Below are 15369 nucleotides of genomic sequence, written 5' to 3'. Positions count from 1 at the left end.
AATTTGATGGGAAAGTTCTCCCATCATAGCCTAAGAAAAAGTAACTTCAGTCTAATATCAGGCTGTCATAAGCCTACATTTGGAGGGAAGGAACTGAATGGTTAAGTCCAAAATGATGTTGTATGAAGGCTTGAAAATATTTGATATATGAAAATTGGTGCACTTAAAAAACACAGGTAATACAATCTGCCATTGTTTTGAGGCTGGCAGACTTAACCGAAAATGTTCTTTGTGATTAAATGTATAGAATATGTACGTGCAAGAGGTACCAGAGAGAAAAGGGGCTGAAATAAGTCTTTAGAGGAGTATATATGCATGAATATGACTAATTTCCAAATTAGATCAATTTCAACAAAGCATTACATGTAACCCCATTTGGATTGATTTTCTGTGACTTGGAATATTGGTCAAGTTATATTTAAGTACCAAATGTGAAGTCTCAACTTTGAATTGGGTTTTCTTAAAGTTGATTTGACTACTTGTACAAGATAGTGGGTACCTTGCATTTAGAGTACAGCATCAGACTCTATGATTTTTTTTTACATGGTAAATTTGGTAAAAAAGAAATTGAGGTTTATTAAATATGTATTGTTACCGTCTCGTGTATTGTTGAAGTGTACATGTACAGAACAGTGTACTATCAACAGAAACAAGCAGGAATACCATTCGATTGTGTAAATCAAATTTATTCATAAAGATGATCAGTGATGAAGACACCATAATATTACACACACACATCTACAGCAAAAACTATGATGAATATCACATTGATAGAATAAATGTTCTTAAAATTCATGTAATAACTTCAGCTCATCACACTCTGCTTCTCTATCGGAAAAGGTATTCTTTTGTCTGATCTGAAAAAAACCAACATTAAAACAATGTTTGTGAAACACAACAATCCAGCTGAGCATTAGATAAAAGATGAGCAATGCAGTATTAACCAGTTTCTTCATACATTCTGAGTGATGGTTGCTCAAATTGCAAAATAAGGAATTAGTTAACAGTTGAAAAACCTAGTTAATAATAGGTGAAACTATATATTAAGCTTATTTTAGTTTTGACAAGCCATTACCAAAACCAAAGCTCAATCTTCATAATGTATCTGCTTTCACTAATTTAATCATCCTCATATTACTTAACATTGCCAAACTGCACACATGAAGAAAATGTTATCACAGATCCTAGGGTGCCTTGGCAAGGTTAATGTGATATAATATCCAGGACAGGTGATATCTTTTATGATTAAATTCCAGATAAGACAATAAAGAAAAATATGCCATATTATCTACCAGTGCTTATAAAAGGGTTTAATTTCAAGATTCCAATATCTGTTTATAAGGCAATGGTAATCCTAAACTGCACTGACATTTCCTCAAGTCTTTCTATAGTTCATGTATATGTTAACTTTCATAAGGCTAGGCCTAAAAAAAACTAGAGGTACTGTGAGCAAGCTCACAATTGATACCCCCCGCTAAGAAAAAATCATAACTCATGTTTTTTTTCTATTATAGAAATATTGGATGAATCTATTTCATCGTCCATTTTCTATAAATAACAACTGCTCTATTTTTTAAAACTGTTAATGCTTATATGAGTACACAAACCAATTTGTATTCTTTAAATTCCATTTTAGTTCAAGTTAACTGTTAACGCATGAGGACATTTGAATCCTTATGTTTACAAACATGACTCGAATCAAACAAAATTGTCAAGCAGCCACTTAATATAAACATTTTGAATTATTGGTATACTGAGACCGATTTTTTTTTTAACAATGACCTTGAACTTCCTCAATTGACCTTTGGTCAAGGTCATGACACACTCTCAGGTTATAAGCATTCTAGATGTGAATTAAGAACTTCCAATACTTGTCCATTAGAAAGATATGGACTGGACACGAGTTTTACACTTTTCTGCAAGTGACCTTGGCCTTGCCCAAATGACCTTGGGTGAAGGTCATGACCAACCCTTAGCTCATAAGCAATCTTTGTGTGAACTGAGAACTTCCACCAATGTTTCTCAAGAAAGATATGGACCAGACAAGAACTTTGCATTTTATCTGCCATTAACCTTGACCTTGTCCAAATGACCTTGGGTCAAGGTCATGACACACCCTTAGGTCATAAGCAATCTTTGTGTGAAGTAAGAACTTCCAATGTTTCTCCATTAAAAAGATATGGACCGGACACGAATTTTGCACTTTTTCTGTCAGTGACCTTGCCCTTGCCCGAATGACCTTGAGTTAAGGTCATGACACACCCTTAAGTCATAAGCAATCTTTGTGTGAATTAAAATCTTCCAATGTTTCTCCATAAGTAAAATATGGACCGGACACGAATTTTGCACTTTTTCTGTTGGTGACCTTGACCTTGTCCGAATGACCTTGGTTCAAGGTCATGACACACTCTTAGGTCATAAGCAATCTTTGTGTGAAGTAAGAACTTCTAGTGTTTCTCCAAAAGAAAGATATGGACCGGACACGAATTTTGCACTTTTTCTACCAGTGACCTTCACCTTGCCCGAAGGACCTTGGTTCAAGGTCATGACACACCCTTAGGTCATAAGCAATCTTTGTGTGAAGTAAGAACTTCTAATGTTTCTCCATAAGAAAGATATGGACCGGACACAAATTTTGCACTTTTTCTGTCAGTGACCTTCACCTTGCCCGAATGACCTTGGTTAAAGGTCATGACACACCCTTAGGTCATAAGCAATCTTTGTGTGAAGTAAGAACTTCTAATGTTTCTCCATAAGAAAGATATGGACCGGACACGAATCGAACAGACAGACGGACGGACAGACGGACAAGGTGATTCCTATATACCCCCCCAAACTTCGTTTGCGGGGGGTATAAAAAGTTGTGTGTTTAGGGTAACCTGACCTAACCTACAAAAATGCCCCGATCCTACCATTTTAGATATCTGTTTTTATCCGATTGTGAATTTCATATTACTTCTATTAAAAAATCTGTTTTCAAATATGACACAATTAAACAAACATTCTTAGGATTCATGCAGAAAAATAATATGATAAAATAAAAAAAAAACCTACCTACCTAACCTAATTCTTTCATCAGTGTTACTCTAAACACATTTTTTTTATAGGCCCTACTACAAATAGCTACAACCTATAAAGTCTACCCATACATAAAAACATGAGCATTAATGTCAGAGAAGTCTCAGATTAATTTATACATTGATATTAAAATTATGAAAATGACAGATTGATTTAAATCTTTTAAAACATACCTATCAGCTTCCAGTTGGGACATTTCCTGTAATATCAGCAACATTGGCTGCATCTGCTGCTGACATCTCATGAGCAATCAGAATCACCACAGCAAACAGTCCCAGACTCTTACCAAATTTCCTGTTCAATCATAAAATACCAATCCAGAAATGAGTTCTTCAATACTTAATCTAGATATATTGTTTCTATAATTATATAAATCCCTTCTCTCTCTCTCTCAATTAAAACAACTTTCAAAATGAACAAATTATTTTCTATTGCGAATATCCTTTTCATATTTTTAGCCTATACGTCACTTGTTCTTCTGCTGATATAATCACACTATGGTTTGTAACAGGACTGAAGTTATGAGAGTTGTAACAAGTTAATGAATGTGACTTAACTAATTTATTTCAAAAAGCAGTCTGAGATAATTCGGAATCTATATGATTTATACTGTGTATTGCATGATGTATATATCTATATAGTTACCAAACAAAAGGTTCTTTCCAGAGTGCCATTGCAATTGACTTCGCTCCCATGTTGATGCAAATTCCTTAAATTTACTCTAAAAGATGTTTTAAATATCCTTCGATTCACGTGTTTACTTTCGGGAACCAGTCCGAGGAGCTCCGACTGATCAATAACGTCTATAGAACTCAAACCAAATTCAGTTTTCAATCCCGGATTTATATCTGTGAAACAAGTTTGCTAACCAGTTTTACCTAGGCATGGCTGTGCCAATAAGGTCTGTGCATAGGTAGAATTGGTATTGAACTTAATTTTCCCGTTATATTTGTTAGAAAATGAAATTCTTTATTTGTATTCCATTTGAAAGCATGTTAAAATAAGGGAGATCGTACGTTTTTGATAACAATTTCTCAGTTAAATTTCATTAAAATCTCTCTCTCTCTCTCTCTCTCTCTCTCTCTCTCTATATATATATACACACTGAATATATACTGAATAACCCAGAAAACACGACTTTGTTAATCTATATTTCATATCTGTAAACAATAGTTAACACGATCATCTATGTTTCAGAAACACTGAAAACATTACCATTTGCGATCGCAAAATATAATTTATCTGATAGATATACTTTTACAATTGTGAAACTATGGTTAACAACTATTAACTATAGTTAACAAAATTAATGTAAATTGTAGTTTAGAGATGTGAATCTATACTAATCAGCAAAATCTATTGTTAACGTTAGTTGCAGACAGAAATAAACTTAGATTATCATTCGTTAACTATAGTTTATAACCGTTAAAGCTGTTCGTAAAACTATAGCTAACAGTCGAGAAACCTAATTACCAAGTTTAGCTCATTTTTGTGAATTTGGCGTGCCATTAACATTGGCTGTGTTTGACTGATATCATGGCCTCAACTACATTGATGGTAAGTTTACAACATTGACCAAATGTTGCCCTAACGTTGTGTTCCCAACTAACATGGATACTGAGGTTTGATCTGTCAAGTGTACATTGGCCCAATATTGGCCCAACGTTGTGTTCTCAACGAACACTGACACTCACGTAAGATCTGTCAAGTGTGCATTGGCCCAATGTTGGTTTCAAATAAGCTTGTTCAGCCAACGCTAACCCTACCACCCACAGCCAATGTTGGCCCAACACAGTCATGCTATCTGGGATAGTTATATACTCACATTGTAGCGCAACTTTAAAAAAAAACTTAAGAGTGGTTAAGTTGCGTAAGAATTAAAAAAAAGAAAAAGAAAAACAATTATATAATGTAGCAAGCTTTATCATTATATTTCAAAATCAAATAAGTTAAAACGTTATTTCCTCACTTTATGAATCAAATTCCTCTGTGTACAATTAATATTGAAAGTGTCACGTGCCGAGGAGGAAGAGCATTCTATAATAATTAGTTATAATTCATCTTTCGAGTAAGTGCATCCTTTAAGTATCTTTTAGTTTTTAACGGTCTATCAAAGGACACACTGTCATTATATCAATGCCCATGCATATGAATATCAAGAACACAAATATAACCACTATTTTTAATAGTTATCTTTATTATTTTAGAAAAGAAGTATCGTTGTATAATTTGAAAGTACTTGAATATAAACATAATGAACGAATCACCAGGAAACCAGAAAAAGTCTGAAAGCTGTAACATCCGGAAAATGAGCCACAACAATTAAGTTTATCGCCGTTATTTTTCCTTAAACCGGAAACTGTCTCTTTGTCCTTAGGAGGTTTTTCTGCGACGAAGATACGTGTATATGCGTCTGCTTCATTCAAATAATGATGTAAAATGAACGGTAAGCTGACACTTTTCTTTCTTTCTTTTTTTTTTGTTTGCTACAAAACATATCTGAGCAATCATTTAACGTAATATTTAGGGGGTACTGATGTAATGATAATCAGGTCAAGTACGTGTAGAGAGGCAGTGTGGTAGATATACTAACTTTAAGGTATCTTCTTATCATGGTTTGTTTAAAGTGTTTTGTTTATGATGTTACTATGAAAAAAGAAATAGATTCCATAAATTTGAAAGCGTTATTTTCAATTTCAATTACACATGTACACGACTTTGTTCTATCCGAATGTAAATTTTAGGTGAATACACATGTTTGTATAATTGCATGCCCTCTTAAAGTACAAGCACATTGACACTTAAACAACAATCGTTAAAATAATTTTGTCATATTATGAGATGCGATGAAAAAAAAGAGTAAATGATAAAATTAAACGAGAGAGCTTTTAAATAAATCAAATTTGAATTAGTGATTTAAAGAACAATAATTGATGTTGAGATCTGTTGAATATCGTCACAGCTGTTCGCTAAATAATTGTATTTAAATACAATCCTAAAATATTCCTGATTCAAAGTAAGTGTTACACAGTGATTTACATTGATTTCTTATCTGTATTTAGAAACTGTATTGCTTCAATTTACTTTTAAAAATTGAAACCATGCACACAAAAAATATCGAATTGCCCTTTCTTTTGCAGCTGTAAACATTAATCTGAATTGCTATAATTCTAGTTTGAAACAAAAATCGAAATTAATTCTGATTTCATTGGTTTTTATTGAATATTTAACTCTATGTGTTTTAAAGCATTGATAGAGTAATTGAAAGAAGCTAGTAAAACATTAACATGAAAAATATTGTTAGAAATATATTACTAATATTGCATCATTGAATATTGTTCTGATGAATGATCTCGAATTGAAATTCATTCGAACCAGGTACCACGACTACTGCAGTGCCTGACCCGGTCGAGGAGTACGTGTCTGTGTTAATTCCCGCCATCATTGTTCCTGTCATCTTCTTCATCGTTCTGTGTCTCTTCTGTGTTTGGTTGAAGTTATCAAAAAACAAGGCTGGTCCCAGAAAACCATCAACCTATGAAGATTTTTCTCACGTGGACAATACAGAAGTAATCATCCTTTCTCATCAAGATCATAAATGTATTATAATTATGCCTAAAGCTAGGACACTTTTAAATCAATTGACTAAATTGTTCAAAGATGATTATTGCAATCCAGAATGGTCATTGATAGGATAATGAAGGACTGAGTTGGGTAAGAGGGCAGGGTGCTAGAAGCACTACTAAAATCATTTAAATATGAAGTAGTGAGTAATATGTGTCATTCAATCCACTACGTACATTCTACATCAAATTTCCCATTCTACAGTATGTCGGCGACTTCGCTTTCCTTGAAATTTAACCCGACCCACTTTTCCAAATAATGTTCAAATTTGTGGCAAATTCAAAATGGCTAGATAAAGTTGGGTCAGTCTGCACTCTGTATATACAGGTCTATATATTCATTTAAAAACTTATTTCATTATAAAAGTGTGATGTTGATATATTAGACCTTTTTCTCCTTGGGTATTGTTAATTAATGTTTATTTAAAGCATTGTGCATATCAAATTAAAATATTTACTTTAACATTTCGACTTCAATCGATATCGTATATTTTTCTGGGTATCGCTCGATCCATATATGAAAAAAATATGTTGAGCCATAGTACTTTCAAATATCATATTCTTCATCTTATGATCATATTATATATATATATATTATCAAAGTATCAAATGATACATGTGGTTTCCTCATCATTCTGTCTGTGACCGCTCAATAATAAACCACTGCTATGCAATTTGAATTATTTTTTCTCCTTTTATCATATCATTTTTGATTTATTGAAAAAAAACCAATAAGTTATATTTTTTCTTCCTTCAGATGCTTCGCATGTCTACAGACTTAACGTTGGAGGACAATAAAGCGCTTTGAAGAGACTGGTGCATAGTTTGATCCTGTATGCACCCGATCTTTTGGTCTAGAACGAGAAGCAAAACATGCCTAAAACTGATCAAAATCTATTGATCGGATTGTAGTATGTACATAGAGTAGAAGGCAATTTCTCGATCAATAGCCCATTTTCATATCGGAAGCATGACTGTGAGCTATCGGTATGATATCGGATACTTCTGACAAACGGTTGAATGCAGTGTGTACGCGGTAAAATGATTTATCTTCCTCATCAACTGATGGCTATCTGTGGATAAATGCAACACATCCGTCCCTAAAATTGTTCGCCTTGACAGAAGTACTAAAACTTGTGTACATCATCAAATACATGTATCATGGATAGTTTTTTTGTTTCTTTTTTTTGTGTTTGGAAAATTGCACTAGTTTGAATATTTATCACCTGTCATGTTTTACTAGTGCAAAGCATTGAATTTCATAAAGATTTAGTAAATATTTAATTTTTTATATAGAAATGTAAGTACATGTTTGTGTTAGATGTGACCTTAAAGGATATGGAAGGCACGAGTAAGCAGCATTTAAAAAGAAAGAAGAGTCCAGAACTACCTCAAATTGGCAAAACAGAAAAAAGAGAAGCGATTGCAACGTTGATATTTTTCTACAAAGACTATAGAAATTGGAGAGATTGATTGCATTAGTTCTTGTAAGCGTTCATTTTTTTCTTAATATGTATACATACAAATGAAAAACGTTCATAACGTAAACAGGACCTACCTCCTCCACTCTGCACTCACCTTCTGCAACATACACATGCTTGCATCACTTACATATACATGTTTCTGGGTTTTTTAAGTTAATAAGAATGCGATCACTTGTTTAACACTAATAATTGGTAGCCGAATTATCGAAAATTCATTTTCTCTTGTAATCTGTATCAATTGTTCTGGAACTATTTAAATAACTTAAATATGAGATATTTGTAAGCCGGACATTATATAGAAATTTATTATGGTTTATGGCAGTACAATGGCACAAATATAGAGTGGAAATGCCTAAAACATTATATTGAGAAAGCATATTGTTTCAAATTATCAAAACATAATAGTGACCAGTTTGCTTGAGTGAAAATGTTGATATACTAGTATTAAGTGTGAATGTATTGACAGAGATACAGATTTAAATGATCCAAACTTCCATTTAAATTAATTGTTAATGACGTTGATTTCAGTAGGATTGAAAACTGGTAAACATTACATTATCTGCCTGAATTTGCTACAAAATGATCTAATCATTGCAAATTTGAAAAAAAAAAATATAACGTCTTGGCATGATACAATTTAAGAAATTAATTTCAAACATCATTTACCTGAAATCGTTTACTTGAAATAATGTTTTGATTTTGTACTGAACGTTGCCATATGCTTACACTTGATTGATTTTGATTTCTTTTTCTCATTTGTTTGTAGTTGAGCATGAATTACGAATGAACGTTATATACAATATCCCTAGACACGTTTTTGTAGACTGGCTCGTCGTAAATATTTCTTAATTAAGAATAATTATCGTGCTTTGTTTGTTGTTTTATTTGTTTATTTTTTTTTTTAGAAATTGACATAATAAACAAATTGTTGTAGAATATTGTATGTTTATTATATAAAAGTTAGATTAATCCGGTACTATTTATAAACTAATTTTTAATGCTCTATTTAAGTTGGCCGGTGGGGGGGGGGGTCTAAGGAATATTTTTGGTAATTTTGTAGTGAAAAATTGAAAATAAAATGAATTTTGTAGGGTGCGTGTGGGTTAGTGGGGGTGGGAGGTCTGGACTCCCCTGACTTCTCTAGATTCGCGAATGTGGTGTATGCTGATTGGTATTCATGGAATATAAGTTTAAGCCAAAATAGTGTTGCTTTTATTTGTTATTCAGTTGTTATTGGAAAATATTTTGTTTAACTCTGCATCACTTACCTTTGAATATTTGTAGAGAAAAAAAGATCGTCAACAATGATAACGCTAAAAGTTAAAAGCGTGAATAAGTATATGGTTACATACTAAATGCTCACTTGCAAAGAAAAAAAGTAAAATTATTAATGCTTTACTCTATTTGCACAATTTTGATTTACACAGAAATGGCTGGCACAAAGCAAACTTATTCAACGGAAAACGGGCATGCTCTTGCGTTGAACTTGATGACGGGATCTATTTGAGATCTGCAAATGTTTGTGTTCAGTTTGAGACTGCTGCAAATTCTTCCGGAATTTGATAATACACGCATATTCTCGTAGTACGGTCTGTATGCCCCCACAAATCTCAATCCTCTTTATATATTCCATATGCAGCAGTATTTTTGAGTTTCTATTTTCAAATCTTTTGAAGAATTATGTTTTGCTTCAATTTAGCCATTATTTAAAAAGAGATATTGAAATGTGATATACTAAGTAATCGTTGAAAATACAAGATTCGATAAGCGAAAATTCTTCTCAATCTAAAAATATAAATTTGCTCAAATATTTCCTTGATAGGGATACAAATTCCCAAATAACACTAAGATGAAAAAAGAAAAGAAATCAAACATCATTAAATCGTAATTCACATAATATTATTCGGCTAACCGCGGACACTTTACATAAAACTAAAGTAAGTAAAAAAAAAATGTCCATTTCATTTAGGCAGTCCAAAAGACTTAATTTTCATTGATTCGGCGTTCAATCCTATCTAAAGCAGTTAAATCAAAAAGCACCTATTGATTAGTTACATATACATGGCTTTAACAAACTGCCAGTGTTGTAATTAATCATGTGCACGTTATTTTGACAAAGGTAATTATAATGGAGTGAAAATCAACCTCTAATACATAATGGTAACAACATGTGCAGCAAAATTAAATTTATTATCTCTGGCAAATTGTGGAAGTATAATTTTTTCCTCGTCCCTTCGGCAATATGATCTACTAAACGACAATATATCAGCAAATGACATATATCGTTGCATATTGTGCCGACATGTTGACATCTAACGGAAGTGATGCCGCTAGGTGTATCACATATTGGCACAATTGTTTAATTCTTGAAGGGTTTTCATTGAATGGGTATATAATGTTTTCACTGTGGCACGTTTTTGTAATTTGTTCCAACAGTGAGGACACTAAAAATAACTAATATGAAATACCTTGCACTGTGTATTTTGATTGTCTTGCTGATCATCGTTGTATCCGAGGCCCAATCGACTGTGGGAAAGGCTCACCCAAAGGACAGTAAGTACGCTTAAATTGAGATTGACCAATGAGAAGGAATAGCTACCATCATTTTAGAAACGTATGCTTTTTGCTCTATGCTTTCAAATGGAATGTGATTTGTAAAAAGTTAAAATGGATCTGGGTTTTTTTAAATAATACATATAGTTTATGATAGAGTGTAGACTAAACTGAGAAGATTATCTTATGACTAAGATATAGAAGTAGTGGAAATACATGTATAGTATATTGTTATACTTTCATGTTAAATACTGAAATCTGATTGGTTAAGACGCAGTTAATAATATTTACTATTACCCTCAGCGTTAGCAACGCACTTGGCAACGGGTAACATTAAAAAATGTTACATGCGCGAAAATTATGCGCGTACGGTTCGCTGTAGAATTCACGTTATTCCTATATAAAAGCAGTAAAATTTTCTTAAAAATTTTAAAAAAGACATTCAGTATAACAAAATAAATAGTGCCTGTTTGGGAGGATAACAGTTGAAATTGACACCCCTCGAAAACCATTGTCAACCTCCGCTTCGCGTCGGTTGACAATGGTTTTCTCGGGGTGTCAATTTCAACTGTTACCTTCCCAAACAGGCACTATTTATATACTAGCAATACTTTATAACGTATTTTAGATCTTTTTATAAAATGATTTGTTGATTTTATTTTTTTCCTTTATGGAATATGAAATACAGATAAACACGTATTCAGCTTGTTCAAATAATCTCAGAATTTTTCGAAAAAAAAAAATTCATGGCCCCTAAGGCAGGGAAAGATTCTGGTAGTTAAAAAATTATGAGAAAACAAATCCAACATTTAAACGACAAGAGGACATCGACTCTTTTGCATCGAAAGCATAAAAAAATATTATGAGATATGAAAAAAATTGAGACAAATCTAATAAAAAAAAGACCCCAAACATTGTAAATTGAAAAACACAATTGCAATTTTGCAAAATAAAGTTGTTTTCATTAAAATTTAATGATACTAATGATGAAATTATGGATATTTATCAATATAAAAAAAGGCAGCTAAATAGTTCAGGTGAAAATTATGAAAAATAGTAGATTATTCTGCACCTTTATTGAACTAATACTAATAATATAACACTGTATTTTTCAAATTATATATTTTCCAAACAGTAGCTAATGTAGTTTGGTCAAAATGTTCTTTTGAAAATGAACAATAGCTGTTTTATTGTCATTGGTGTTACTTGTAAACAATACACTGTACATAAAAAATAAGCAACTTTTGAAATGAAATTTGAGCGGCAAATAAATGTTTAATAATGTAACTTAGCAAGAATAAAAATTCACAGCATTTATTTTTAAAAGTAAGTTACTTTTTTCAGCTTTTACATGAATATGAAACAATTTTGTAAGACATACCTGCTTTTATATGTTTTAACATAAAAATGGCAAAAATAATCAAAATTTCAAAACATGCAATCCATCCAGAATTTCAATACATTAATTATCATGAATTACAAACTCCAAAATACATAAAATTTAAGACGAAAGAACATTTATAACACTGGTTACTCCAATGACTTGATAGTAATACCAATGACAGTTTCAGTAACACCAATGACTTTTAAACTAAAAGTCAAGTCTAAAACATCTCAAAGAATTAAAAAAAAAAACTTAATCTTTCTTACATTAACCTTGCTTAATTACAAAGATGAAAAAAATAATAAGTTTAACTCCTTAAATGAGTTTGCAAAAGTGAAAATTGACAAAGTAACACCAATGACATTTGGTTACCCCAATGACAAAATGCATTGGTTACCCCAATGACAAATGCAAGCATACATAAATTTTAATTAACATTTTTCATTCATATATTAAAGCTTAACAAATGCTTGAAAAAAACCCATTCAATTTGATATCACCACCTACTAACTCAAATCATTACTCAGCATACATTTCAACGATTTTTGCTAATTTTTCACAATTATTATAATAATTTTATATATTTTTCTATGTAGCTAAAAGGCAACAACGATCAGACGGAATGTATGGAGTCTCTGGCTCTCGCCGTTGCAGAGGGAGGCGTCTTAGACGTTGCTGATTACATGTAACAATGCTGATTACATGTAACAATGCTGATTTCAAGTAACAGTGACCCTGTGTGCGATGCTTACATCAATTGACAGCATTTGAATAAATTATTTATACGAAAATATGGTTTTAATCAATTTTTTATGAAGGAAACTTCATTGATGCGTTGTTTTTTTCCGCAGGGTATTGTCTTATGAATCATCTTAAAACTCGATAAGCAAACAAACAATTTGTTGTCTTTTTATACCGCATGCATAAGCAAACATTGACACACATGTATTCTATTAATTCCTAACGTTTTCTGTTAAATGCAACTAACTTGTTACAGTCGTAATAAGATTTCCATGGCTTGATGATAAACTTATTTTCCCCTTTATTAATCATTTTCAATTCAGAAAGACATGCATTTTGAACAAAGTTATAATTAGTCACAAAGTAAAATTAAAAAAAAAAATTAATTACAAAGTATGGATCAGACAGTTTGACAGTAGCAACATAATAGTTTTCCCTCCTTTGATATGTCAGTTTCGGGTAGCGACCTTCAACGATTTTTTATCCACCTTTGAAACAAAATTAATTTTATTTTAATACTAACTTACTTTTAATGTGAATCTTGTTGTAGTTTGCAAAGTTTTAATTCTATCCGTCAATAATGAAGGAGAACGAAGGATGAGGGTGATATAAATTTCAAACACCCCTCGTAAATCACTTTATAAATTTGGTTTGAACTGTGACCTTCAAAAATACTGAGCGTGTGGTTTTGCCGTTTTAAAGTAAAATGGGAAGATCCGGTAAAATTGACAACATTTTTTTAAATATTCTATCATTGCAAAATCTCAAGTTTTAACAAAAACTGGTCACAAGTTTAGGTGTTCTCCCAATGTATTGTTTTTACTTAATATAATATACTCATTTGTTCTCTTGCCTTTGGGTGACTGATATCCACCTTACTTTGAAGTGGTTAAAATACATATATATTATTATAACAGTAAAATGATTCAAAGGGTGGATCACGTCTCGTTGCCAGGCGCAGATCACCAGATCAAGCGAGACGCAAATTCTAATTGTTTGTTCCGAGGTTTTTTGGGGTTTGAGGTCTGATTCAAAGTTTTTCTTACATGTACTATTCTCAATACATGGATGGACAGCAAGATTATTTAAAGAACATGTATACTTCTCTCAAATCACAAAAAGTGGATCTGCCTCATTTGTGAGATAGAGCAATTATCATATCACTATGTAGCAAATTCAGATAGCTGAAGTAGTGTTTACCAGTTTTCTATCATACCGCAAGCATGGACAAGGGTTATCCATGAAAGCCATGAACTTTGGTCCTTCACGAACAATGATGATTCCATAGTAATTGTTTCCATTTAAATTTGTATTTGCATCTGTACTAGGTGATCATATAGGTGAGAATTAGTTCCCATGGTTCACCTTATATTCTTGATTGTATTGTTTGAATTATGCCTGGTTCCATTAATATAAGCAGCCGTGGCCTTCAACATCAGTAATAAATCATTTCGAGGTAATGTCTGTATTGTTTTTTATTACTCCTATGCTGTAGGAATCTTTAATAATGGTTTACCACATTGTTTACCCGTAACTTTAGTGAATATTTATATTCTAATGTTTTTAGATTGAAAAACACATGTAAACCTGACGAGTGTACTTAACGTTTTGTTGAAATTCAAGGGCTAAGTTTCCTGATTATTTTACTTAAGGTGGGATATCCCTCTGATAAGAGAGATAACTTCTGTATAAAATAATCTCACTTTGTTTCTGTATACTCACAATTATTAAGGCATGTAGCAATAAGGGAGGCAGTGCTGAGCCCCAATTTATGTTGGAAGGCGACATTTATTTAATATTCAATTCTAAAAAAAAAAAATTGAACGAAACGAAGTGAACCCAAACATTTGGTAAGGAAAAAAGTAAAGAAAACTTTTACCCTCCCCCCCCCCCCCAAAAAATGAAAAAGCGAATCATATTTATCAAAATTTTAATGAGGCAATATCTACATATATACCCCTTCCCCTTCCCCTAATGGATCAATTTTTAAAAAAAATATTACTAAATCTTATGTACTACATGTAGTTCAGTACATAAACAGTACGTGTTTGATGTTTTAGGTCAGAGACATTTGGATGTAATTTTTCTCTCTCTATTCACAAAGGTGAATGAATTATAATTGAGAAAAACGTGACCAAGTAATTGCAAACTCTAGACTTAGTTATCGTCGTTTGAAACTTATAACATTTCAAATGCTTAAAATTGAATAAGGGTTTTCTTATCCGAGAGAGCAGATATGGGACAATAAAATCAAAAAATAACAATATAAAATTTTATTCAAGACAATATATCCCTATATTGAGATCATACCAATTACTGGAAGATCATTCATTTGATCCCCTTTTTGTGTTATAACAAAATGCTCTCACGACTGGTTTACATTTTTAGCATTTCTAAAGCATATGGACCCATTTACATGTACTATTATCTTATCCAAATTTAAAAACAGAAAACCTTTCTTATTAATTAGAAACTGTGGCAATTTATCTTGTACTGTATTTAGAAA

General features: G+C 32.0%; 1 long non-coding RNA gene across 1 annotated transcript; it reads right to left on the bottom strand.

The window, feature by feature from the left end:
- Positions 1–665: 665 nt before the first annotated feature.
- Positions 666–3884, bottom strand: LOC128161224 (uncharacterized). Its single transcript, XR_008240341.1, has 3 exons — positions 3724–3884; positions 3252–3372; positions 666–857 (listed from the first exon to the last, which is right to left on the bottom strand). It is a non-coding gene; the product is annotated as an uncharacterized LOC128161224 (long non-coding RNA).
- Between the last annotated feature and the right edge of the window lie 11485 nt (positions 3885–15369).

The sequence above is a fragment of the Crassostrea angulata genome, chromosome 8, assembly GCF_025612915.1.
Source record: "Crassostrea angulata isolate pt1a10 chromosome 8, ASM2561291v2, whole genome shotgun sequence".
Taxonomy (NCBI): Eukaryota; Metazoa; Mollusca; class Bivalvia; order Ostreida; family Ostreidae; genus Magallana; species Magallana angulata.
This window is presented reverse-complemented; position numbering and strand designations above follow the sequence as displayed.